Source organism: Jaculus jaculus, chromosome 4, assembly GCF_020740685.1.
Source record: "Jaculus jaculus isolate mJacJac1 chromosome 4, mJacJac1.mat.Y.cur, whole genome shotgun sequence".
Lineage (NCBI taxonomy): Eukaryota > Metazoa > Chordata > Mammalia > Rodentia > Dipodidae > Jaculus > Jaculus jaculus.
Window position 1 is genome coordinate 86,593,806 of NC_059105.1, and position 27,615 is coordinate 86,621,420.

At 37.5% G+C, this 27,615-nt stretch overlaps 1 pseudogene; it reads left to right on the top strand.

Annotated features, from left to right (window-relative positions):
* On the top strand, nt 1–26,285 carry LOC101612527 (annotated as a pseudogene).
* The last annotated feature ends 1,330 nt before the right edge of the window (nt 26,286–27,615 follow it).

The following is a 27,615-nucleotide window of genomic DNA, read 5'->3' on the forward strand; positions in this document are numbered from 1 at the left end:
ATGAGTAATGGGGCTGAAATCTACATGTTAGAGGACAAGTAAGGCTATTATATGGAGATAAAATGATGAAGCATGGTTTACAGTGTACTCCAAGGCTATGTAACTTCTGCCATGGAATGCTACTGGCTTAGCATGAAATTTTCCCTTGGTTGTGAGCAGCCCAGCTAGAAGGGCAGAATTGGAAATCCAGAGACTTTTATGACTGGTTAGGGATGTTGGACTTGGATTGCAGCAGATATTTGATCCTTACTAACTGGACATTGGTTTTACATTCGTTCAGTGTCTCCTTGTTATGTATTTTTGCTGTGTAAATGTTTACTATGTGCAATTGTGTGTTGGAAGAATGTAAATCATATTTTGACTTTACAGGGCTAAACAGTTAAGAGACAATCTTGAATCTCTGATGAAATTTTGGATTTTTAAAGAATGTTAAAGTTGTTAAAGATTTTGAAGTAGGACTGAATGTAGTTTGCATTGTGAGACAATCATGTGTCTATGGGGATGGAGGAGGACTGTGCTAGTTTGAATATAAATGCATATTACCATAGCCTGAGGTATTTTTGATTAAGGTTAAGCTTAATAGTTAAGTCTCTGGCAGCCTGCTGGAGGAGGTATATCATGAGGAGAGGATTTTGTAGTCTATCCCTATGTTGTTTTAAGAGTGAGTCTGAGCTTTGACTTTTGGTGCTAGTTGGTATTGGTTTTTCCCTCTCTGCTGTGTATGCATATAGCAGTAGGCCAGCCTTGTCTGCCATGATGAAACTTCCTCTGGATTCTGTAATCCTGAAATAACCACCCTCCCATAACCTGCTTCTGGTGGGATGTTTGTCCCAGAAATGAGAAGGTAATTGCAACACATATGCTGTCTATATTTAACATTTAGCAACTGTCAAATTGTTTTCCAACATATCTATTTCTTTTTCCAATACCACCAGCGGTGTGTAAGTGTTAAAATTTCTCTACTTCCTTACTCATTGTGTTGGAATACCATGTATATTCTGAACATAATGGCTTTATCATATGCATGATTTCCATGTATTTCTGCTATTCTGTGTGGTATCTTTCTGTTTTCCTGATGTAATTACTTGGAGCATAAAACTTGATGTTCAATGTGATTGTTTGTGTGGATTGTCACAGAACCTAGAAATACCTGTGAAGGATTATGTAAATTAGATTAGTCACTGGACATATCTGTGGGAGATTATCTTGATTAAGCTAATTAAGATAGGAAAACCTATCTTAACTGTGGGTGATACCATTCCATAGGTTGGGGTCCTGGCCTATATAAAAAGAAGAAAGCATTAATGCAGGGTTCAGGCAGCCCTAAACCAGAAGGAAGGGTGCCAAGATCATAGGTATTGGAGGTAAGGAAGGAATAAGAAGCTCTGGTCTATTCACTCTGCATGTACACCCTAGGGAGAAATACATGTTTTTTGTTTTGCTTTGTTTTGTTTTTAAATATTTATTTGCAAGCAGAGAGGGGACAGAGAGAGAGAGAATGAGAATTGGCATGTCAGGGCCTCTTGCTTTGTAAATGAACTCCAGATACATGTGCCACTCTACACATATTGCTTTATATGGGAACTAGGGAATCAAACCTGGGCAACAAGTTTTGCAAGCAAGCACCTTTAGCCACTGAGCACTCTTGCCAACCCCTGAAATGTATCTTTCAATCGTTGCTTTACAATAAAACATTATCATCTACAGAATTTCCACATTTTCTAGAATTCTATTGTTTCTTCTCTGATCATTTTTCCCATTTGTACACACATATATTCTATTTGTGTAAATGACATTAATTAAAGATTTCACTTTTCTTTCTTTTATACTATTTTTCTAGAATTTCTTGTGCATATATTTTCCATATGAAATTTAGATAAAATTCTTTCAAGTTAAAAACATAGACATATGTTATTTTTTGATATTGAATTGAGCTCATAGTTTAATTTCAGAATTATTACCGTATCTTCTTTTTTTTTTTTTTTAGGCTTTCAAGGTAGGGTCTCACTCTGGTCCAGGCTGACCTGGAATTAACTCTGTCATCTCAGGGTGGCCTCGAACTCATGGCAATCCTCCTACCTCTGCCTCCCAAGTGCTGGGATTAAAGGCATGCACCATCACGCCAAGCCATTACCCTATCTTCTTATCTAAGAAAAATAGACCTTTAAAGATGTTTTGGTATCTTTCATTATGGTACCCAAAATTTTATAGTAGAAGCTAATAACCCTTCAAATCACTTAAGTAATCACTATTAACTTATAAAATCTCCAAAAAAATCTTTATATATTAAACTGTAAGGATAGAAAAAGCACACTTATATTTTCTAATCATCCCTCCATGCTCTAATATTATGTCATGAATTTATATTTTGTCTAGGTTTATGTCATTTAAATGTTTTAAAAATATTTTTTGTTTCTTTAGTTAGTTTACAAAGTAACAGATTTCTTTGTGACATTATCATGCACACTTGGTTTTCATTCATTGTTCATCCTACCCTGGGTCTGGCTCCTGCTTACCCTGACCATCCCCTTCCCATTGTATGCCTTCAGCCACAGTAGTCCCACTTCCACTTTACCATCCGATGTGTTCTATTGTCTTCCCTACCCCTTTCCCTTAAAGATTGTTTTTCCAGTCTTATAGGCTGCTTTCTAACTGCCTGGCCCTTACTCCCACTAGGTATACATATTCAACAAAAGCTAAGGTCTATAGATGCGAGAAAACACACAGAATTCATCTTTCTAAGCCTGTATTACAATGTTTTCTAGTTCTATACATTTCCTGAAATTTTCATAATTTTGCTATTCTTTACAGCTGAGTGAAATTCTCCTGTGTATTTGTATCACATTCTCATTATTCATTTATCTTTTGATGGATATCTAGATTGATTATGTTTCTTTGCTGTTGTGGAAAGAGCAGTGATAAGCATGGGAATGCAGTACCAGGAGTGCTATGTCTAGGTCTATGGTAGTTCTGTTTCTAGTTTGTGAGAATACCCCACACTCTTTTCCATTGTATCTTCACAAGTTTATCCTCACATCGTTCAAGAATAAGGGCTGCTCCCTCTTTACATCCTCACTAGCATTAGTTGTTATTTGTTTTGCTAATGGTATCCATTCTGACTGGGTGAGATAGAGTGTCAAAGTAGTTTAATTTGTATTTCTCTAATAGCTAGAAATGTGGGATACTTTTTAGAATATTTATTTGTCATTTTTCCTTTCTTTGGAAAACTGTTTATCAATTTGATTATTTAGTCATAAGTAGTTTTTTTTAAATTTTTTGTGTTTATTCTTTTCAGCTCTTTATGTATGGTAGATATTAACCTCTTATCTGAAGTATAAAGATATTCTCCCATTCCACAGGTTGCCTGCTCATTCTGCTCCACAGAAGTTCTTTTCTTTCATGGAATCCTACTTGTCAATTCTTCAGTTAATTTTTGTACTTTTTGGGTCCTACTGAGAAATGTCTTGCATATAGATACAACATAAAAGATTTTTTGAGCTTTAAGTTCTTATCTTTCATCCTGTTTAAATTGATTTTGTGCAGGTTGAGAAATGTGGATCTAATTTCATTCTTTGGCAGGTGAATGTTTAATTTTGCCAGCACCATTTATGGAAAAGACTTTTTTTTCTCCTGCATGGTTTTGACATTTTTCTCAAAATTTAGGTTCCATGGCCATGTGGTTTTATTCCTGGGACTTCTATTATGTTTCATTGCATGTATGTCTGTTTTGTGCCAGAAACATGCTTTCTTTATGATTATTACTATGTATATAGTTTGAGGTTATATAATACAATGCCTGTGGCTATGTTCTACCTGCTTGGAAATGCTTTAATTCATCCAGTCTTTTATGTTTCAATGTGAAACTTAAGATTTTTTTTCTAGTTCTATGAAGAATGCCAATAGAATTTTAATAGTACTTTAATTGAATCTGTAGATTTCATTTACTTAAAAAATTAAAACTGACAATTTTTCTTTCAGATGGCTGTTTCCTAACTTGCTTCTTTCTATATCTTAGAAATAATAGAATAGAGGCCTAGAGAAAAATAATACAGTGATTTTCTTAAATTTGATCAAATTGTTGGGTGTTAATACATTCATGTGTGTTACATTAATATTAAATTGAAATATTTAATATTATAAGCATTTTATAGAACAAAAGAGTCACATATTCACAATTGCATGTGCTTCACTAACATACAGTTGTAATTGTAGTGTCATGGTCTCTTATCATATTTTGCAGCACCTCTCCCTTAGCCTACAACTCCTTTCCCTTGTGGGTTAAAACCTTTTCATTCCTGGTGTCCCAGTATAAGTGGTACTTCCAACAAGACCTCCTTAACCTGCACATTAAATAAAATGTCTTCACTGTTACACCCATGCATACCTCCTTTCTAATATATGTCAAAACTGCTTAGAGTTATGTTTATAGATATCTGAATGATGCATAGATGCACCTAAGACTGGTTAGTAATAGAATATAAACCTACCTGTTTTTGTTTATTATTTTATCTCCAGTACCTAGTACCATATGTAGCATGTAGACCATGACAAATAATTATGTGATGGATAAAATTAATGATCTTTAAAAAACAAATTTATATGTATTCAATCATAGTACTCTGAATGGACATATTTAGAGCCTATAAAGTTACAATACTGCATCTAAAATACTGACAACCTCTTATAGAGTCAAATCTCACAGTATATAGAAAGAGAATGCTTAACTTTCCAGGCTTTTTTTTTTTTTAATTTCAAAGAGATCTATAGGGAATGCTACTCACTCAAATGATGGTGAATGAATAATGTACACTATTATGAAAAATATCAATCTCAGCCAGGTGTGGTGGTGCACGCCTTTAATCCCAGCACATGGGAGGCAAAGGTAGGAGGATCACCATGAGTTTGAGGCCACCCTGAGAGTACATAGTAAATTCTAGGCCAGCCTGAGCCAGAGTGAGACCCTACCTCAAAAAACCAATACATGTATATGGCTTATGGTTATGGCACTGGCCTACAAAGCCTAAGGATCTTGGTCTGATTGTCTAGTGCCCTCGTGAGTCAGATGCACAAAGTGACACACACTTAGGGAGCTTGTTTGCAGAGTCTGGAGGCCCTGGCACACATATTCTCTCTTCCTCTCTTCTATCTCTCTTTTTGATTGCAAATAAGTAAATAAATATAAATAAATATATCAGTTCTATGGGCATACATAATTTTTAAAGAAACCACGATTTACTTGAAGATTTTTTAAGTAAGTGAAATATCCAAAAGTTATTGTTAAGGAAGTTTCAATAAGACTGTAGAGTTCTTACAATAAAATTGGATTTTCTTATTATTTTTGTGTGTATATGTATGTGCATGTATATAATGTGGTGGGACACATGTGTCACTGTGTACGTGGAGGTCAGAGGAAAACTTCACAGGGTTTTTCCTCTCCTGCTACCTTCTTGAGACAGTCTTTCTTGCCACTGCTATTTTTGAGCTTCCAGATTCTCCTGCCTCTGCCTTTCATTGCCATAGGAGCATAGGGATTACAGAGGATCCACTCTAACCCAGATTTATATGGGTGTTGAGGATCAAACTTGGGCTAGCAGCTTGCACACAAGCACTTTTAGCTACTGAGACATCTTCGCAGTCCTTGAAATTTTTAAATGCAAGAAACATGTTTCTATTGGACAAAAACCTTAAGCCGTCTTGGTTCATGAAGTCCTTGATGTAAAATTAGAATTTTACTCATTACCAAGTCTTAATTAATTCTGATAGACTAATTTAAAAGCTTTTGGCTCAAGTATTGAAATGGTTAAAAGTCCAATAGCACATATATCAGAATGTTTTGTGGATAACTAAAATCCCTAAGAAATCATGAGTTAAGTCAGTATTTACTCCTAGGATGGTCATCAATGTGAAACATTAATGAAGTAAAGGGAAAATTTTACACAACTAATGGCTTAGGTACTATGAGTAGCTTCACACTGGAAGTGAAAGACTGGCTGATTCTGCATTTCATGGTAAACAGATTATGAATTCAGAAAATTTTGGCAAACATCCACGATACTTTAAGAACTTCCCCAGATATTTTAGGAGTTTTCACTGAATGCATAGTTAAAAAGTAAAAAATATATGATATTCTCCCTTCTTACATCCTGTTGGCTTGATGTTCAGTCTTACCAGTGACAGCAAAAGGAAAACACAAGGTTCTTTTCGGCCCTCACTTCTACAAACAATGAATTCAGAATACTACCCATTTATGAAGAAAGGTTTGAAGGACAATAGAACTTCAAGCATTCATGTATAGTCAACATAAAAGAGACACATATTGGGCTGGAGAGATGGCTTAGCAGTTAAGCGCTTGCCTGTGAAGCCTAAGGACCCCGGTTCGAGGCTCGCTTCCCCAGGTCCCACGTTAGCCAGATGCACAAGAGGGCGCACGCGTCTGGAGTTCGTTTGCAGAGGCTGGAAGCCCTGGCGCGCCCATTCTCTCTCTCTCCCTCTATCTGTCTTTCTCTCTGTGTCTGTCACTCTCAAATAAATAAATAAATAAATAATTTTAAAAAAAAAGAGACACATATTTAATCCAAGTTATTGAGAGTTCCATTAGATCAAAATGAGGACAGGGCAGAAAATAAAAGATCTGAGGACTTAAAGCCTCTTGCAGACAGAAAGGCATCAATATCTTTGTTGAATGAATAAATTATTGAGTGAATTGATGAGTGTGCATTTCCCATAATGCATCATGCTTTACTCTTATCAAGAGAATAAACAGGATGTTCCTTCAAATTAATTACACAGGATGATTTCCTATGCATATTACAGTATAAAATAGTCAAGTATGCATGTGCATACACACAGAGGATAATAGTAAGGTAGTTTGGGATACTACTAATAATAAGTTTTGAATAGAAATATTAGACAGCTATTTTCCCTTTGAAAGTATTTTTCCTATGAAGCTATAAAGATAATTATTGGACATAGGCAAAGTACAAAAATGAACATCTTTAAGTGTGCCAATAAAATGTCCATGAAAGTAAAAAGGCAAATGAAAGAAATGAAAAAAGCCAAATACTGATGGGCATACTAGAAATAGCAGTGTGCATGATAACTGTAGGTAAATTGATCAATATCCATTGACTACAATAGTCTCTGAGTCAAGAAGAAAATTACGTGAAATTTTATGTGCCTGTCTGGAGAAAAAACACTTTTTTTCTATGTATTTAGCAAGCCAACGAACATTGATTGGTCAATTTAACATCACACATATTGTCCAAACACTGCACTGAGGTACAAATAAGGCATGAGGAAAACATGAAGCATGAAGACTAATCCATGTGAGCAATGTTTAACAGCGTGTGTTGAGCACTGTCACAGAAGATGCAAGGGCATGAAGTAGAAACAATCTAGATTTGAGCACTGAAGATTTGTATATCCTCATAGTTTGACTGCTATTATCACTACAATGGAGCTTTTAGTACCTTCCTGTCATTTGATATTAATTTCTGTGTTAGTAAATTAGTGATTATTCTAAGTAACTGTTTTATAGTAAATTTAATTGAATATGTTCTTTTAGGGGCTGTAGGGTGGCTTAGTAGATAAGGCATTTACCTTTAAAGCTAAAGGACCCACATTTGATTCCCCAGGACCAACCTTAGCCAGATGCACAAGGGGGCACATGCATCTGGAGTTCATTTGCAGTGGCTGGAGGCTCTGGCATTCTCTCTTCCCCCCACCCTTCTCTGTCAAATAAATAAATAAATAAATACAATATTTTTAAAACAGAAAATGTTCTTTTAATGGGAAAATTTTATTTCCATTATATGATAGAGAAAAACTCCTTTCTGCATTGTTTTTAAAAAATATTTTACGTATTTGTGACAGTAAGAGATAGAGAAAGATAAAGTGAATGTGTAAAGGTGTGTCAGGTCCTCCTGCCACTGCAAAGGATCATCAGACACACACAACATGTTGTGTGTTTGGTTTTATGTGGATACAGGGGAATAAACCCAGGAGGACAGGCTTTGTAAACAAGTGAATTTAACCACTGAACCGTGATTTTAGCCCCTTTTTGCTATTTTATTTATTTATTTAGTAGAGGGACTCATATAATTCATAGTGGCCTCAAATTTGCTATACAGACAAGGATGGCCTTAAACATTTTATCCTCCCATCTGTTTCTCCCAAGGACTGAGAGATTACAGGCAGGTGTCACCAAGACCAGTATTTGTAAATTTTTATTTCCTTCTTTTTTCTGTATTTACTACATTAAATTTATGACTGCTTCTGGACCTTCTCATCCTTTCACGATTTTCTGCTGATATAGCTTCTTTTTCCCTAGAACAGCTTGCTTCACATATTTGATTATGTTGGTTCACATTTGACCTAGAGGTAGACACTCTAGCTCTCAGCTAAATGTGAGTTTCCAGGTGAAAGTACTGATAATTCTCAGAGTTTACAAAGTGCTGAGTACAACATGACATAATTTATCTACAGTATAATTTTTTAAAAATTTTTTGTTGTTTACTTTTATGTATTTGAGAGCAACAGAGAGAGAACGAGGCAGAGAGAGAGAGAGAGAGAGAATGGGCATGCCAGTGCCTCCAACCCCTGCAAACGAACTCCAGATGCGTGTGCCCGCTTGTGCATCTAGCTAACTTGGGTCCTGGGGAATTGAGCCTCGAACTGGGGTTCTTAGGCTTCACAGGCAAGCACTTAACCACTAAACCATCTCTCCAGCCCTACAGTATAATTTATTTTAAATGTGTTATTGTACTGTTGGAAAACATTTTACCAATTGATTTTTCTGTTTTTATATTAAGGAGTTTTTAAATATTATTTATTTATTTGCAATGAGAGAGAGAGAGAGAGAAAGAGAGAGAAAGAGGTGGGAGAGAACTGGCACTCCAGGGCCTCTAGCCGCACAAACTAACTCCAGATGAATGTGCCCCTTGTGTATCTTGCTTACGTGCACCTTGGGGAATCAAACCTGGGTCCTTTGGATTTGCAGGCAAATGCCTTAACTGCTAAGCTGTATCTCTAGGCACCAATTGACTTTTCTAGAACTCACCATACAACCAAACATTATTTTAAAGAATCATGTAACTTATAGAGGGCTTAGGTGTCTGAAATATTTGTTATATTGGAGAAAGCTATTATTATCCAAATAAGTTGTCCACTTTACTTCTCAAGCTGTATTTCACATGCATATGACTGTTTCCCTGAGAAAAGAAAATAACGAACATTATATTTGAGTATCTGAACTAAATTAAAACTCATGGGCTGGAGAGATGGCTTAGCAGTTAAGCACTTGCTTGTGAAGCCTAAGAACCCCAGTCCAGTTCCCCAGGACCCACATTAGCCAGATGCACAAGGAGACACACGTGTCTGGAGTTCTTTTGCAGGGGCTGGAAGCCCTGGTGCACCCATTCTCTCTCTATCTACCTCTTTCTCTCTGTCTGTCACTCTCAAATAAATAAAATTAATAATAAAAAATAAACTCATGACAGTTTTTCTTGAGTGTTCTTCTTTGGATGTTTTCTTCAGTATAATAAAAAAGACAGAAGGACATTCCAACTTACCAGTTTTAAATCAGATTGCCTACAATCCTATAAAGATTAAGCATGTATTTCTTAGATCACATTCAATTATGTTTATATTGTAATATATGCTTTGAAGCTTGTGGTTGAATTATGATTAAGGGGAAAAAGGTATTCAAAACACCATTATAGGCCCCTGGCAACAATCATTAGTGAGTTCAGGCATGCAGCTTCTTTCTAGTACCCTGCTTGTTCCCCATCCTAGACCTCCAATAATTAGCCATTACATCAAGTGTCTCAAAAATTAAACACCAAATAGCAGCACAGAGGGCAAAGACAAATGAACACACACAAAATACCAAGCACCTTTCCAAATACTCACTTAACACAGGTATACCAGGAAAACCTAACCAATATACTATCTCCACATAAGTAAGTCTTAATATAAAATATATAACATGTAAAACCTAGCCAATATGTCATCCAAAGAATTATCAGTTGCATAGAGAAAGAACCCCATGAAGTCTTAGAGGATACTCCAAAAAAAGTAATACCTCAAAAGAAAATAATGATTACAATCATATACTGAGAATTCATATACTGAGATAAATGTATATAATTCTAAATAAATCCCAAATGAATGTAAATAAATGCCTAAATGAACACCAAGAGAACACAAATACATACAGATATATATAAATATATATAGATATATATAGATATAGATATATATAGATAGATAGATATAGATATATATCTATATAAATATATATAGATAAAATGAAAATCAAACCAGGATATGAAAATATTATTTAAAAAAGAGATAAAAACCACAAAGTAAAAACAAACTGAAATAAAGTTGGAAATGAAAAATGCAGCAAGTCACACAAAAAGATCAGGGAACATTGAGGAAGAGGTATCATAAATAATATAAGAAGAAGATGACAAGAGTGGTTAGGAACATTGTTTTCTGGATACAGGGATATGTCTGTTGCATTCATGACTTCACATTACTTCTCATTAACTGCACAATGTTGGGCCCATCAACATGCTGTCATGGATAATGAAGGAAGACAATTTTATTTTCTGAAACAGAGGACAACAAAATAAAAGATGAGCTCCCCAGTCTGTGTTGCCTGCATGGACAGGATGCAGGAAGGTGAGGTGGTCTGGACTAGGTAGACCAGACCTCTGTATCCTGGCTCATCCCACCTCCACAGCCTGGATTCCCTGTGCCAGTCTTGCAGGCTGGTGCAGCAGTCTGGAGTGAGTAGGCCAGACCTACTCAATGATAAAACAGAAATAAACACCAATACCATCATAGACAGAGATTTCACTATTCCACTATCATCAATAGATCATCCAAGCAGAAATCAACAGGGAAACAATAGAGCTCAACAACATCATAGATCAACTAGACCTAACGGATATCTACAGAACTTTCCACCCCTACTCTACAGAATACACATTCTTTTCATATGGAACCTTCTTCTAAATTGATGATATATTAGGTGATAAAGCATGTCTTTATAAAGTCAGGACTATTGAAGTTACTTCCTTCCTCATGTCAGATCACAATGCTTTAAAGCTAGAAATTAACAAGAGACACATCAAGAACTCCACCAGCTCCTGGAGACTAAAAAACACACTTTTAAACAATGAATGGGCTGTGGAAGAAATTGTAGAATTCCTAGAATGAAATGATAATGAAAACACAATCTACCAAAACTTATGGGACACAATGAAGGTAGTCTTAGGAAGAAAATTCATAGCACTAAGTGCCATCCATAGAAAGACAGAGATCCGAAATCAATAACCTGACTGCCCACCTAAAGGCTCTGAAAAAAATAAGAAGAATCCAACCTAAAGAGCTCCAGACAGAAAGAAATAATCAAGATTACAGTAGAAATTAATGAATTAGACACTAAGAAAACAATTTTTAAAAATCAATGAAATTTAAAGCTGGTTCTTTGAAAAAATAAACAAGATTGGCAAACCCCTGGCCAAGTTGATCAAGCAAAAAAAAAAAAAAAAAAAAGAATTCTCAAATTAACAAAATCAGAAATGAAAAAGGAGAGAGAACTACAGACATAAATGAAATTAGAAAAATCATCAGGGCATACATCCATAACCTCTACTCCACAAAACTAAATAATCTGTAAGATATGGATGAATTCTTAGACATATACCACCAAACAAAACTAAACTGAGAGCGGAATAATCTCCTAAACAAACCTAACACATTCCTGGAGATTGAAAAGGCCTCCCCAAAAAGAAAAGTCCAGGACCAGATGGCTTCTCAGCTGAATTCTATCAAACCTTCATTGAGGAACTGAAACCAATTTTTCTCAAGATGTTCTACATAATCAGAGACCAGGGAATCCTCCTGGACTTCTTTTATGAAGCTAGCATCACCCTAACACCAAAACCAGGCAGAGATGCAATAAAGAAAGAAAACTAAAGGACTATATCCCTAATGAACTTAGATGCAAAATCCTGAACCAAATACTTGCAAACTGAATTCAGCAACACATCAAAAGCATTATCCGTCTTGGTAAGTAGGCTTATTCCCAGGGATATAGGGATGGTTTAACATAGAGAAATCAGTCAAAGTAATACACCATAAAAATAAACTGAACCATAAAAACTACATGATCATTTCAATTGGTGCAATAAAGACCTTTGACAAAATACAACACCACTTCAGGATCAAAAATCTGGAAAGAATAGGCATGGAGGATTCATATCTCAAAACAATTAAGGCTATCTATAAAGCTACTAAAGCAAAAATAATACTTAATGAGGAAAAAGTCAAGGAGTTCCCTCTGAGATTGGACATAAGACAGGTGTGTCCACTCTAACCACTGCTCTTCAACACAGTACTAGAAGTACTAGCCCAAGCAACAAGATAGGAGAAAGAAATAAAAGGGACTCAAATTGGAAAGGAAGAAGTCAAGTTATTCCTATTTGTAGATGACATGATCCTATATATAAGTGACCCAAAAGTCACCATCTCAGTACTTCTAAAGGTGATAAATTCCTTAAGCAAAGTGGCAGGATACAAATCAATGCACAAAAGTCAGTGGCTTTTTTTAATATGCAAAGGGCAAATATACAGAGAAAGAAATCAGTGAGGCTGTCCCATTCTCAAGAGCAACAACAGCAAAAAAAATATATACCTTGTAATAACACTAACCAAGGATGTGAAAGACATATATAATGAAAATGTAAAACACTCAAGAAAGAAATAGAGGAAGACTTGAGAAAATCAAAGGTACTGCCATGCTACAGGATAGGTAGAATTAAGAGCATGAAAATGGAAATTCTACCAAAAGTAATATACAGAATCAATGCAATACCAATAAAAATACCAGCATTGTTCTTGCCAGAAATTGAAAAAAATGATCTCAAAATTCATAGGGAATGGCAGAAGTACTCAGATATCCAAAAGGAAAACAAAAACAAAAAAAGAAAAGAAACACCTCTTATGGTATCACCATAACCAATCTAAAGCTAACTACAAACCCAGAGTGACAAAAGCAGCATGGTACAGGAATAAAAGCAGAAACGTAGGCCAGTGGGACAGAATTGAATACCCAAACCTTAGGTCAAGTAACTATAGCTGCTTGATCTTTGACAAAGGAGCCAATAATGTAGACTGGAAAAAAAGATAGCATCTTCAACAAATGGTATTGGACAAATTGGATGACCATATGTAGAAAAATGAAATTAGACCCACTCATTTTGCCATACACAAAAAATCAAGTCCAAATGCATTTAAGACCTGAAATCTTCCACTACTGGAAGAAAAAACAGGAGGCACTCCCCAAGATATAGGACTTGGAAAAGACTTGCTGAACAAAGCACAGACAAAAAAGGCATAAGCAGAGCCAATAGATTACCCACTGAATGGGAGAAAATCTTTGCCAGATATACCACTGACAGAAGCCTAATATCTAGAACATACAAATAACACAAGAAACTAAAAAAAATCAAACAACCCACTATAAAAGTGGGGCAAGGAACTGAATAGTGAGTTCTCAGAGGAAGAATTACACATGGCTAAAACACCCTTAAGAAAATGTTCAACATCCCTAACCACTGGAGATATCCAAGTTAAAACAACTATGAGATTTCACCTTACCCCAGTAAGGATAGCAAACATTTAAAAAGTCAAATGGAAACAAATGTTGGTGAGGATATGGAGAAATAGGTACACTTATTCGTTGTTGGTGGAATGTAAACTGGTACAAACATTGTGGAAATCATTATGAAGATTCCTGAAAAGGATGAATATAGAATTACTAAGAGACCTGTTATTCCCTTACTTTGAATTTACCCTAAAAGCTCCACATCTCAATTCAGAGATATTTACTCAACCATGTTTATATCTGCTCAATTAATAATAGTTAAAATCTGGGATCAACCCAGGTGTCCATCATTGGATGAATGGATAACCAATATGTGGTATCTCTACATGATGGAATTCTACCCAGCAGTAACAAAAACTGACACATTAAATTTGTAGAAAAATGGTCAAACTTGTAACAAATAGTTTTAAGTGAACTTATATAATGACAGAAAGACAATCATCACATGGTCTCACTTATCTCTGGTTCCTAACCTGGATCAGTCCGAATTGCTGACATACCTGAATAGCATCTCAAGGCTTGGACAACAGGGATAGTAGGGCTTAGAGGAAAGAGAAGGGTAGGGGGGGCACAAAATTGAACCCAAATTGAACTGGTACCATAGAATCCTATATCCTGGAAGTCAAACTAAAAGATGGAATCCTCAAGAGGAACTTAGGGGGAGCACATAAATTGAAGGGCCCTGGAGAGAGTGAGATGAAACTTGAAATCTCAAATTTCTCCTGTTTATCTTTCTTCTCTGTCTTTTTCTTTTTTTCTTTTCCTTTGGCACTGGCCTGTAACTCCCTGTACCAGGATGTGGTCTACAACCACAATGAGCTGTTGAGCAGATAGACCTACTGGATCTCTGAAAACAAGACAGGCTTCTGTCAGAGCAATTGAGTACCCACCAGAGGTTAATGGTACCCACTGTTGAAGACACCATACACTGTTGGTATGGACCATTCAGAGACCTGATTGGAATGAAGAAGAGAGCCAGTTCCCAGACAATTAGCCCATCTAATGCAGGAAGACTCTATGTGAGCTACTGGGAGAATGTGGCCAACATCTGTTCAAGCAATTCAAGCAACTCAGATGCAAACAACCTGACTTGCTACTCACAGAAATGCAATAGTGGCACATAGCCAGGGTGGGTAACCAACTGCTCTTGGATTTGCTAACAAATCTGCTCAGTGGAAAGGAAACCACATCAGGGACTGGGAAACAAGTCAGATTCATATTCAGATAATGACTCTGCTTTCCATTCTCAAGTTCCCACTATCCTTGGGCTATAAGAGGGTCTACACCCTTTAAATTCTTTCTAAATTAATAATGCTTATCCCAATTAATTAGTGATGAGTTCATTGCCCATTGGAGAGTTGGAGAATCTGTTTCTCTTTTTCAGATGGGAGCTGGACCAGAGGAGATAAACAACCCGGTGCACACTTCACCCCAGCCACAGATAAAACCACAGAGAATTAGGGAAATTAGCAAGTGAGCTGCTTTCTAGTGAATCTGATATCAGCACAAGAGTGATGTAGATAAACACTGAGGACACTCAACACCTACCAAACCAGAGATCCAGAGGCCCCTAAGTGCCCATCACTGAAGAAGACTTAAAAGGCTCCCAGAATGGCTCAGGGAATTTTGCAGAAGAGGCTGGGACATTTTGCACAGAGGTGTTGCCTCTCTCCCCCCCATAATGCATGACCCACAATCCGCATGGGTTTCACCTCCCTCCCAAATGAGGAAAGCCTCTTTAGAAAAGGGTATAGGGAGGATGGAAAGGATGGTACCAACCCAACATGTGTTGTTTATATTACTAAATATGTCCATATCTAATTAAAACATGAAATGTAAAGGCCTGAGAGATGGCTTAGCAATTAAGGCACTTGCCTGCAAAGCCTATGGACCCATGTTTGTCTCTCCAAGTTCCACATAAACCAGACACACAAAGTGACCCATGCATGCAAAGTTGCACAAGCACACAGGTGGTGCACACATTTGGAGTTTATTTCAGTGGCTGAGAGGCTTTGGCATGCCAGCTCTCTCCTCTCTCTCTCTCTGTCTCTATCTATCTCTCTCCCCCCCCCCTTCTCCCTCAGTCTCACTCTCTTGCATAGAATAAAAGGTCCGTCTGTTGGGCTTGCCTCAAAAAAAAACCAGGAATTAATATATATTTGATTAATTTTGAAACCTTTCAAAGCAATCTGATTTGAGCCTTAGTAAAAATATATCAACATAGAACAAATGCAACATGAGAAAAACATTTTTCTGTCAGCAAATAAAGACAATTTTAAAAAAAAAAAAAGAAGAAGAGGATTTGGTTGTGTGGGATGAAGAGATTCAGTGGAAGGGGAGGGAGAGTTGGGACAAGAGAGAGTGATGAGAGGGGATTATGGTCAAAACATATTATGTGCTGTTGCAGTCCGGTTCACATTGCTGGTAGAAATCACCCAACCAAAAGCAGCTTCTGGGAAAAAGACATTTATTTTGGCTTACAGGCTCAAGGGGAAGCTCCACGATGGCAGGGGAAAATGATGGCATGAGCAGAGGGTGGACATCACCCCCTGGCCAACATAAGGTGGGACACAGCAACAGGAGGGTGTGCCAAACACTGGCATGGGGAAACTGTCTTTAATACCCATAAGCCCGCCCCCAACAATACACTCCCTCCAGGAGGCATTAATTCCCAAATATCCATCAGCTGGAAACCTAGCATTCAGAACACTTAAGTTTATGGGGGACACCTGTATCAAACCACCACAAGTGCATTGTGGTGGTTTCAATCAGATGTCACTTCTGAACTCTTTTGTCCTGAATGCTTGTTCCTGAATTGATGACAATTTTAGAAGTGGAGCCTTGTGTAGGAATCATATTGCTAGTGATGGGCTTATAGTGTTGTTATAGCCAGCTTGCCCTTGCCAGAGATTAGTTTATTTTCTTATTGCTGTTTTCCCCTGAGTGTGTCAGAAGTAATGTTTGTCCACCCTCTGCTCATACCCTTCTTTACACTGCCAACTTCCCCTCAAGACTTTAAGACAAAACAAAACTTTCCTCCCATCAGCTGGTTTTGGTCAGGTGTTTTGTCCCAACAACAAGAAAGTGACTATAACATGCATATATAAAAATTAGCAGGCTGGAGAGATGGCTTAGCAGTTAAGGCACTTGCCTGCAAACCCAAAGAATCCAGGTTGGATTCCCCTGTACCTATGTAAGCCAGATGCATAAAGGGGTGCATGTGCCTGGAATTCGTTTGCAGTGGTTGAAGGCCCTGGCCCACCCATTCTCTCTCTTTCTCTCTCACTCTGTCTCTCTCCCCTTGCCAATAAGGCCATAAAAATATTTTTAAAAAGAATAAAATTATCAATAAAATGCACCCACCACATATAGTTTACAATCAGATGTGACAATATTTGAAAAAATCATTTTTATCTAGCATATGATCAATTATGACTATTATTCTTAATTTTAGTTCAGCTTTTCACTCATAATAAATACAAAGCTAAAAATACTTACATCTGCATTCCTAAAATATTCATGTAATTCCTCTTTTGTGGATTGTTATTTTTGGATAATTGATTAATACTACCTTATGAGTTAAATAAAGTGCAATGAGAAAACAGCCAAACTTATAGCCTAAAATACTAAAAACAGTTGATATAAAACCACACGAAATTTTTGCTAGTTGCTTAGCACAGATATTTTTCATGCTATTTATAAAATTAATTTGCATAAGCATTGGAGTAACTGTCATTGGAACCAAATAAATAAATAATGTAATTCAAACTGCATGTTCCAATATGTTCCTTTCTGTGGTGATTCGAATGTAAATGCCCCTCACTCATATCCTCAAGTGTTTGTGATTAACCTTGCTACTTGGTTCTCAGCTGGTGGAGCATTTTTTGGGAGGCAGAGTCTTACTGAAAGAGGTGTGTAGCTGGGGTGGATCTTGGGGTTGATTAATAAAGCCCAACTGCCAAAGCTAGCTTACTTTTGCTTCTCTCTCTCTCTTTCTCTCTCTCCTGCCAATGTGTGATGTTGTAAAACAGCTATCATGCTTTTTCTACTCTGATGACATTTACCCCTTGAAACTATAAGCCTGAATTAAATCCTTTTATTCCACAAGCTGTTTCTGATCAGTTTTGTCACAGCAATGATAATGTAACTGCTACCCTCTGGAAGACACGTGGCTCTCTCCACCTGATTGACCTCACTTCTGTCAGTGGCTTCACAATAGATGTCATAAACATTTTGAGTACATAGGAAAAGCCATGTAACCTGGAAGCCTGTATCAGCACATAAAATTTGGGACATTATATTAGAAAAACATCTTTCATATCTTAGTAATTTCTAAACTACAAGATTCTTAGGCAAACCCCCTTTGACAATGATTAGATTTTCCAATAATCATGGGAATACACATTATCTATGATAGAATTCTATCACTACACTAAAGACAGTTGAACAAATTGCCATCACTTAACAAGGATTGTAAATTGTCCCTTTGTATAAACTAAAAACTTCATGAAAGGTACAGTTTTCCATTGTCTACTCAAACCTATTGGTTTGGAGACACTAGAACTTTTGTACAAGGTTAAAGTGGTTACTTCAGGATTGACTCAACTTGATAAGCCAGATAACTAGAACAACTGAAACTCTAGTGTCCATCATCCAAAATGCCTTATTATCAATGAAAACTGCATTATGTATGTCTTCTTTATGGTCTCTGTGTTACTTTTTACTTTCTAATTGCAAGTGACAATTCAAAATCCCAGGATTGAAATAAATGTGCTTCATGTAAGTGATCAGTCTTAACATCTGTGATATTAACTACATAAAACGTGAAGTGCCCACTGCTGCAGACACCACCTGAGCTTCACATTGCTTGTCCAACCTGGGCAGTCCCTGTATCTCCGCAATCCTACAGGTGAAATGGTTCTCGTCCTCTCAGATAAATATCAATAGGTATCTGCTTTGCTTTCATTTTTCACTCCTCTCTGGGTTTTTTAACAGCTCAGTCTCCTGGTTCTATGCCTTTAGAATCTTCAGCTCTTCATTTTCACCCCTTGACAGGTCTCCAGCCACGGTTGCTGCCAATCAGTCTTCTTCAGCACAAAGAAGAAGTGTGACTTTACAAGTGATACATCATCTTAAGCACTGGATTAACTGACTTCCCTTAGTACTAATGACATCTGCTATCCTAGGCTGATAATGGCTCTGTGCCAAAGGTGTTGTTTTACTGTTGATGTTATAACCGCATGCTGAAAGAAGACAAGTTTAAGATTAATTTTGTGCATGTTATTTCCTCTAAGATAAAATTAATATCATAGTTCAAAACAGAAGCAAAAAATGTCTTATTGACACAGTTACAGACTTAACCTTGAGGCTTATTCAGCAAGCATCAACATCAAAAATCACATATAATTTTAATGGTAAGCATGTAAAGAGAACTATCTTAAACACAATTTTTGAGAAACATGAGTTTAAGGCATCAAAAGATTCTGAAGTCTCAAAAACATCACATAACAGGCATGTTTATAAAATTAAATATTAATATATCCACGGATATACATATGATTATAAGCTTCTTGAATGTGTTCCATCTTTCCTATGTGTAACTGTGTGTGTATAAACATATGTACATAAAGTATTAAAAAGCATATATTTATTGACAGTTTATGTGTCAGATAAAAGAAACATGGCTGGAGGGATATTTAAAGCACTTGCCTGTGAAGTCTAAGGATTCAGGTTTGATTCCCCAGGATCCACATAAGCCAGATGTATATGGTGGCACATGCGTCTGGAGTTCATTTGCAGTGGCTAGAGGCACTCACACACCCATTCTCTCCCCCCTCACTCTCTCTCTCTCTTAAATAAATAAATAAAAATAAAATATTTTTTTAAAAACAGTTATACTAGGGACTAGAAAGGCAAATTAAGTGCATTCCCTTTGATTGATTGGAAAAATTGAAAGGAGAAAACAGACTGTCAGTGTTTGAGAAAGAGAGCATGGTTGGCTTCTAGAAGTTGAACAATCCAAAAATACTCTGACATGCTTTGCCTAAAAGATTGTTTTTATTATTTTTATGTTCATGTCAATGGTATGTGTGTGTGAGAGATAGAAAGAGAAAGAGAAAAGTGGAGAGGAGAAGAGAAAGAGGAGAGGAGAGGAGAATTGAGGAGAGGAGAGGTATGGGTTCTGGGGATCCAGACTCAGGTCCTCATGCTTGCACAGAAATGACTTTACCTATTGAGTTCTTTTCCCAATCTCTTGCCTAGAAATGTCAAAGCATGCTGTTAATAAAGATTTCTTTCACTAAACCTAAAATTTAGGATAAATCAAAAATTTAAATAGCCATTGCAAGGGTAATGGTTTATCTCTTAACCAATTCTTTCTATTGAAAATTCCTCTAAAATATGAATTAAAGAATCATTCTATACAATGGATGGGGAGATGTCCTCTTTAAAGATAGTTTTGAGATAATTCATATAAGGAACAGAGAAGTATCTTAACCTACTATCCCATCACACACACACACACACACGCACGCACACACAACCACACACCAACTGCATATGGTTTTCAGATTTGAAGTAATGTTACATTTACAGGAAAGCAAGGAATATGCTTATAACCTTGAAGTACACAAAGATACCTAAACAAGGTATAGAAACTATGACTGACATAAAAATTATGAACACAATTATGCTAAAATTACTTACTTGTTATCAAAAGAGACTACTAAAAATTAAAAGACAGGACTGAGGAGATAGCTTGCCTGATTCCCAGTACCCATGTAAAATTGCAGGCATGGTGGAATATGCCTGTAATATTAGTTCTGGGGAGGCAGAGGCAGAGAGCTCCCAGGAGATCTTTGGCTAGCTAGTGTAGCCTAATTGGTGAACTTCAAGCCAATGAGAGCCTGTCTCAAAAAGAGTTGGAGAATGTTCCAGAGAACAACACCCAAGGTTTGCCTCCAGCTTCCATGCGCATGTGTACATACATGAACTCATCCCTACATACACAATCATACACCTATTATCATGCATTCACACATACACATAAACACAACACACAAGCAAAAATTTAATGCAGAGACTTACAGAAAACCTTAATGCCTCATGTGTTTAGCAAAGGACCTGTATCAAAGTATGTGAAGAAATCAAAAGTAATTTTTAAATGCACAAAAAGCTTAAAAAGAGGGCTGGAGAGATGTCTGAGCCATTAAGAAACTTGCCTGCAGAACCTAATGATCCAAGTCCAATTCCCCAGTGCCCATATAAAGCCAGATGCACAAAGTGGTGCATGCATATGGAGTTTGTTTGCAGTAGCTAGAGGCCCTGGCATACCCAATGTCTCTCTTCATGTTTGTCTGTTTCTGATTGCAAATAAATAAAAATATTTAATTTAAAAGTATAAATAGATAGCTTGAGAGTATATGCAAAATATATATATAAATATTCAATGACAAACAAAAATATTCTCAGTTTCATCATTCATCATAGAAATATAATTAAGTCCCACACATCAGTACCCAGGCTCTCAGAATGGCTGAAATGATAGCAACAGAAAATGACAAGTTCTGGCAAGAGCATAGAATAACTAAAATGTTTAAATCCTACTTACTTAGCAACTGCAACTAACATTCAACATAAATAAACCCTTTGCCCAATACTTGCACACCTCCCAGCAGAAATACATATTAGATATGTTTTTATTTTCAAAAACATGCAACTTGGGTAAATATGTAGAGATATAAATGGACAGATTTACATCACTACACACACTCACACACACTCCAAAGTTGAAGGCGCTAAGTCTTCCTAGTCTAAAAGCAAAGAGACATTACACATAAGATTTGCTCACTGCTAAGAAGAATCTTCCACTGAATGTTAATTCTGAGGTTCAAGGTCACTTTGTACTGTTTGGAGAAAATCTCCTGGCTTGAGAGAGTCCCACACCTCTTCGGTCACATAGTCAAAGCTCCTGCACCAGTGAGTTTTATCTTCCACCTTTCCTTTATCTTCTTCCTTCCTTCTCTTTTCTCTTTGTAAAGAAAATATGTATTTATAAATGTACAACAAATAACCAAAACATTAGCCACATAAAACACTTATCATCCTACAGCTTCTAGTGGGTCTGAGTCAGAACAAAGCTTAGATGAGTACTTGACCCATCATTTCCCTATCCTGATATTTTTCCTTCTTTTCTTTTTTTGGTGTGTGTGCATATTCATGTGTGAGCTCATGTGTGTCAGTGTGGATGTGTATGTGTCACAGTGTGTATGGTCAGAGGACAAACTGCAGATAACAGTCCCAGACTTCTTTGAAGCAGGGTTTCTCATTGTTCCCTGCTATGTTCACCAGGATAACTGAATTGCAAGCTTCCAGGAGATGCTCCTGTCTCCATATCCCTCCTGCCATAGACACACTGGAATTAGAGTTGCAAGTGCTGCAGTGTCAGGCTTTTGTGAGTTCTGGGGATCCATACTCACAAGTCCATGCTGGAGCAGCAAGTGTTTTATCCACAGAGCCATCTTCCTGGACGACTATGTCCTAATCTTTCAGCTCAGTTAGATAAGATTCTACATCTGAGCACATTCGGGTTTGTAGAAGAATGCATTTTTTAAAATTTTTTGTTTATTTTTATCCAGGGCTTCCAGCCACTGTAAACGAACTCCAGATGCATGGGCCCCCTTGTGCATCTGGCTAGCATGGGCCCTGGAGAATGGAGCCTCAAACCTGGGTCCTTAGGCTTCACAGGCAAGTGCTTAACCACTAACCCATCTCTCCAGTCCAAAGAATGCATTTTCTTGAGGCTGATGAGAGGCACTATCAGGGCTGCCCCTAGTTCCCCGCCATGGTTCCTGCCCATATAGTTAATAGCCTGGACATATGCTTCTTTTAAAAGATGTTGACAACTTCCATGCATACATACAATGTACCCTGATCATAATGCCCTCCCACCATCTTCTCTAATCCATCCTCCCATTTTCCCCTTCACTGATTCCCTTCTTCATTCTAAATAGTCATCTATTTTGATGTCATCACTTTTCCCTCATATTTTCTAGGTCTTGAGTAGGTAGCATCAGCCACTGTGATATCATAAATGCAATGATCACTTTGTATCTGGAAGAAAACATTCCAAAGCAGTCCTTCTCACCCTTTGATTCTTATATTCTTTCTTCCACCTCTTCTGCAATGGTTCCTGAGCCGCAGAGGATGTGAGAGCTATCTCTCAATGTTAAACACTCCACTGTCACTTCTCAGTATTCTGATAAGATTTGAGTCTCCCCAGTAGTTATTGCCATGTGAAAAGAAAAGCTCTTCTAACCATAAGTAAGGGTTGCATTAATATATGGACATAGTCATAAATATTTAGAGGGAACTATATTTATTTGGCCAAACAAAAGTAGTACCTTTCCTCTTTCCCCCTGGGTTTATGACCTCCCCAGTCATAGGTACTGGACAGGTTTTCACGACCAGGCATGAATTCCAAGTTCTCAAATCCAGTAAGAGAGCAGTTAGTTTCCACCATAACAGCCATACCACATTTTTGCCAGTAGAATAGCTTGCAGGGCCTTCTGCTGGTTTAGTTCATTCATAACTTTTCTTCCCCAGCACGCTACATTGCACTTTCCAGTACTCTCACAGCTAATCAGTAGAGAAGAGGTATCTAGCTCAGCTTCAACTTGATTTCTCAGTGTCCTGCAGCCAAAGCATATGGTATCCTCAGCAATAGGGTCTAACCACTAGATATATGCTCCAAAAAAAACCAGAAAAAAAAAATTTCTTATCCCATTCTATTAAGACAGAATCAGTCCAATGTAAAGTGAACAGTATGTAATTACCTTTACAATATACCCCAACCTAATCAAGTAACTGACCTGTCACAGGAGTCTAAAACAGAGAGTACGTTTGCCACAGTGTAAAACTGGAAATTTGTTAAGATTTTTTTACCCAAAGATGCCTAGTCAAATGTATGTGTGCTACTAATCTTCAGGCTAGGTATAGGCACCATTGGAATATTAGTTTTAATCACAAATAATAATGTTTTCAACTCCAAAAATAAAGCCAATGTTAAAATATTGAGTTCATGTGTACTTTGGATCCACTGGGTCACTTAAATATTTAGATCTACTACAGTTTTCACCTATTTAGTTGACAAGTACCTTAGTCTTAAGATAATATTAGTTTGTGTTACAGATTTATACTGAAAAAGCTGTTCTCTTTTATAATGAAAACAACATACTTAATTTCTTTTTTTAAAATTGTAACAATAATAGAAAAAGTTATGAGTATATTTAAAGAATTGATTGATAAAATATTCCTATTGACATTTAAAAAGCTGCTACTGTCAAGCCCCACCAGTAGGATGCTCTGTAAAAAGCAGAGAACACAGGATGTAGAAGGGACACTGAATGAAAGAGGAACATTCAAACCCTAAGTAGCCCATAAAATGCATGCAGTCTTCAGGCACATAGAGGTAAAACAAGCTGTAAAGGTTGGATAAGGATATTTGGCTCAAACTTGAAGGGTAATACCCAAAACCACAGGAGCTTGGTTGGAGGAAGGAAGTCACCGAGGAAGGGGTGCCTTTGAAGGTTGCATCTTGCCCTGGCCCCTTTCTGTCTCTGTACATCTTACCCACCATGCACACTGTTTTGGTCCACCACATGCCATGGTGCTTGCCTTTTGCTGTGGTGTTGTCACAGAGGCCCAGAAACAATGGACCTAAGTGGCTATTGATTAAAAACCTCTGAAACCATGAGTCAAAATAGGCCTTTCCTCCTTTTAAATTACTCATTTCATGTGCCATTGTCATAGTAGGAAAGATAGACTAACACAGTGATTTGCTAGGGAAAATATGAAAACATTCAGTCCTAGATAAATTGAGTAATTCTTTTATTGGAAAAGCAGAGGCCCACTCTTCAGTGAGTGAGAAGACTGTATAGATGGTCCACTGAGTAATGCAAAATCGCATAGAGTAACGAGAGACATGTTTCATGTTCTGGGTAGTTAAGGGGCTATAATAAAGAAGTAGAATTTGGGGAAGGGCAGAATTTGAGCTTTCATATTTTATAACAGAAGAGCTCTCAAGCATTGAAGCTATGTAAACCTACTCCCAAAAGTACAAAAGAAAAAAAAAAAGGAGGAAAAAAAATACATATAAATTGAACAACATAAAAAATGTAATCAAGAGTTCGATCGGTAGCGGGAGCGGAGAGCGGACCCCAGAGAGCCCTGAGCAGCCCCACCGTGCCGCCGGCCTAGTTACCATCACACCCAGGAGGAGCCGCAGCTGCCGCAGCCGGCCGCAGTCCCCGTCACTGCGCCACGAGCAGGGAGGCTGAGACCCAGCAGCCGCCCCCGGCCTCACATCGGCGGCGCCTGCCGCGGGGACAAGAAGGTCATCGCAACGCAGGTTTTGGGAACAGTAAAATGGTCCAATGTAAGGAATGGATATGGTTTCATCCACAGGAATGACACCAAGGAAGATGTATTTGCACACCAGACTGCCATAAAGAAGAATAACCCCATGAAGCACCTTGGCAGTGTAGGAGATGGAGAGACTGTGGAGTTTGATGTTGTGGAAGGAGAAAAGGGTGCGGAGGCAGCAAATCTTACAGGCCTTGGTGGAGTTCCAGTTCAAGGCAGTAAATATGCAGCAGACATAATCATTATAGACAGCTATCCACGTCGTTGGGGTCCTCCACGCAATCACCAGCAGAATTACCAGAATAGTGAGAGTGGGGAAAAGAATGAAGGATGGAGAGCGCTCCTGAAGGACAGGACCAACAACGCCGACCCTACCGCAGGCGAAGGTTCCCACCTTACTACATGCGGAGGCCCTATGGGCATCGACCACAGTATTCCCACCCTCCTGTACAGGGAGAAGTGATGGAGGGTGCTGACAAGCAGGGTGCAGGAGAGCAAGGTAGACCAGTGAGACAGAACATGTATCGGGGTTATAGACCACGATTCCGCAGGGGTCCTCCTGCCAAAGACAGCCCAGAGAGGATGGCAATGAAGAGGACAAGGAAAAGCAAGGAGATGACACCCAAGGTCAGCAGCCACATCAACGTCGGTACCGCCGCAACTTCAGTTACCGACGCAGACGCCCAGAGAACCCTACAAAATGGCAAAGAGACAAAAGCAGCCGATCCACCAGCTGAAAATTCGTCCGCTCCCGAGGCTGAGCAGGGCGGGGCTGAGTAAATGCCGGCTTACCATCTTTACCATCATCCCTTCTAGTCATCCAACAAGAAGAAATGAATATGAAATTCCAGCAATAAGAAATGAACAAAAGATTGGAGCTGAAGACCTTAAGTGCTTGCTTTTTGCCCATTGAGCAGATAAACTAGAACTATCTGCATTGACTATGCAGCATGGGGTTTTTATTATTTTTACCTAAAGATGTCTCTTTTTGGTAATGACAAACGTGTTTTTTAAAAAGCCTGGTTTTTCTCAATATACCTTTAAAGGTTTTTAAATTGTTTCATATCTGGTCAAGTTGAGATTTTTAAGAACTTCATTTTTAATTTGTAATAAAAAGTTTACAACTTGATTTTTTCAAAAAAAAGTCCACAAACTGCAAGCACCTGTTAATAAAGGTCTTAAATAATGTCAAAAAAAATGTAATCAAACCTTGTGAAAAGTTATTGAAGAAAATGAACTTAATATAAGTATAAATTAAGCTTCTGGGGCTGGAGAGATGGCTTATCAGTTAAGGCGCCTGCCTGCAAGGCCAAAGGACCTTGGTTCAATTACCCAGGACCCAGGTAATCCGGATGCACAAGGTGGCACATGTGTCTGGAGTTTGTTTGTAGTGGGTAGAGGCCCTGGTGTGCCCATTTTCTCTCTCTCTCTCTCTCTCTCTCTCTCTCTCTCTCTCTCTCTCTCCCTCTATCTTTTCTCTCTTTATGCCTGTCTCTCTCAAATAAATAAATTAAACTAAATTAAATTAATTGGGAGAATTATCAGGACTTATTTCAAAAAAAAGGATGTCTGGCAATATAGTGCATATGCATAAAGAAACAGCAAATGAAAACTCTATGGCTAGTTAGAAGTATAACTCTGAAAAAGAAATATCCAAAAAATGTGGTTATAATATAAAGAAGGATTTTTAAAAGAACTTCCAGAAGTAGTGGGGGGAAAACAGAATTAGGAAAAGCCATTATTTTTTCAGTAAGTAAAATTCAGCTGCTTGGACTTGAGATACCATGGAAACTAAGATAGTAAAAGACATATAAAAGGGAAAAAATATCCAGAAGAAATTATTTGGATGGGTACCCAAATATGTATGTATAGCAACAAGAAAAGATGATATATACAGAAGTAAAAAGGAAACAACATGATCCTCAGAAACAGAATAAGAATTGAGACAAATCTAAGAAGTAAAAAACTTCAATCTGCACAATTTCAAGCATACTTTACCCAGTTGGAAACCTTTTAGAGAACTGTCACACTAACGGAACCTGAAAAAGCTACTGCATTTAAAGCTGTAGAAAGAATCTTGAACACCAAAGAAAAACCACAAATCTATTATGAAGAAAAGATAATCAGATTGGCAACAGACATCAACAGCAACACTTCAGCATAAACCAACGGGGACATAAATACTCAAAGAAATTGTGAGCTCAGGATTTCAAACTAAGCCAAACATATTTTTAATCACCATGAAAAATTTGTAAGGGTATATAGAACTTTTAACTCAAGATTCATTTTTGATACTTTATTAGAGAAGGACTACACCATGAGTTGAGGGGAATTTAGCATTTTTTTCAGTAAAACTATAACTATAATAAATATATGTGATACTGTGAAGGTAGAGATAACACAGCCAAATAGAATGAAAATATATTATTCTCTGGGTAAACATGATGTGTGGGTTATACAAGTTCCTTGTCTTACAGGATATGAATGAGTACAAGAGATTGACAATATCTAAATAA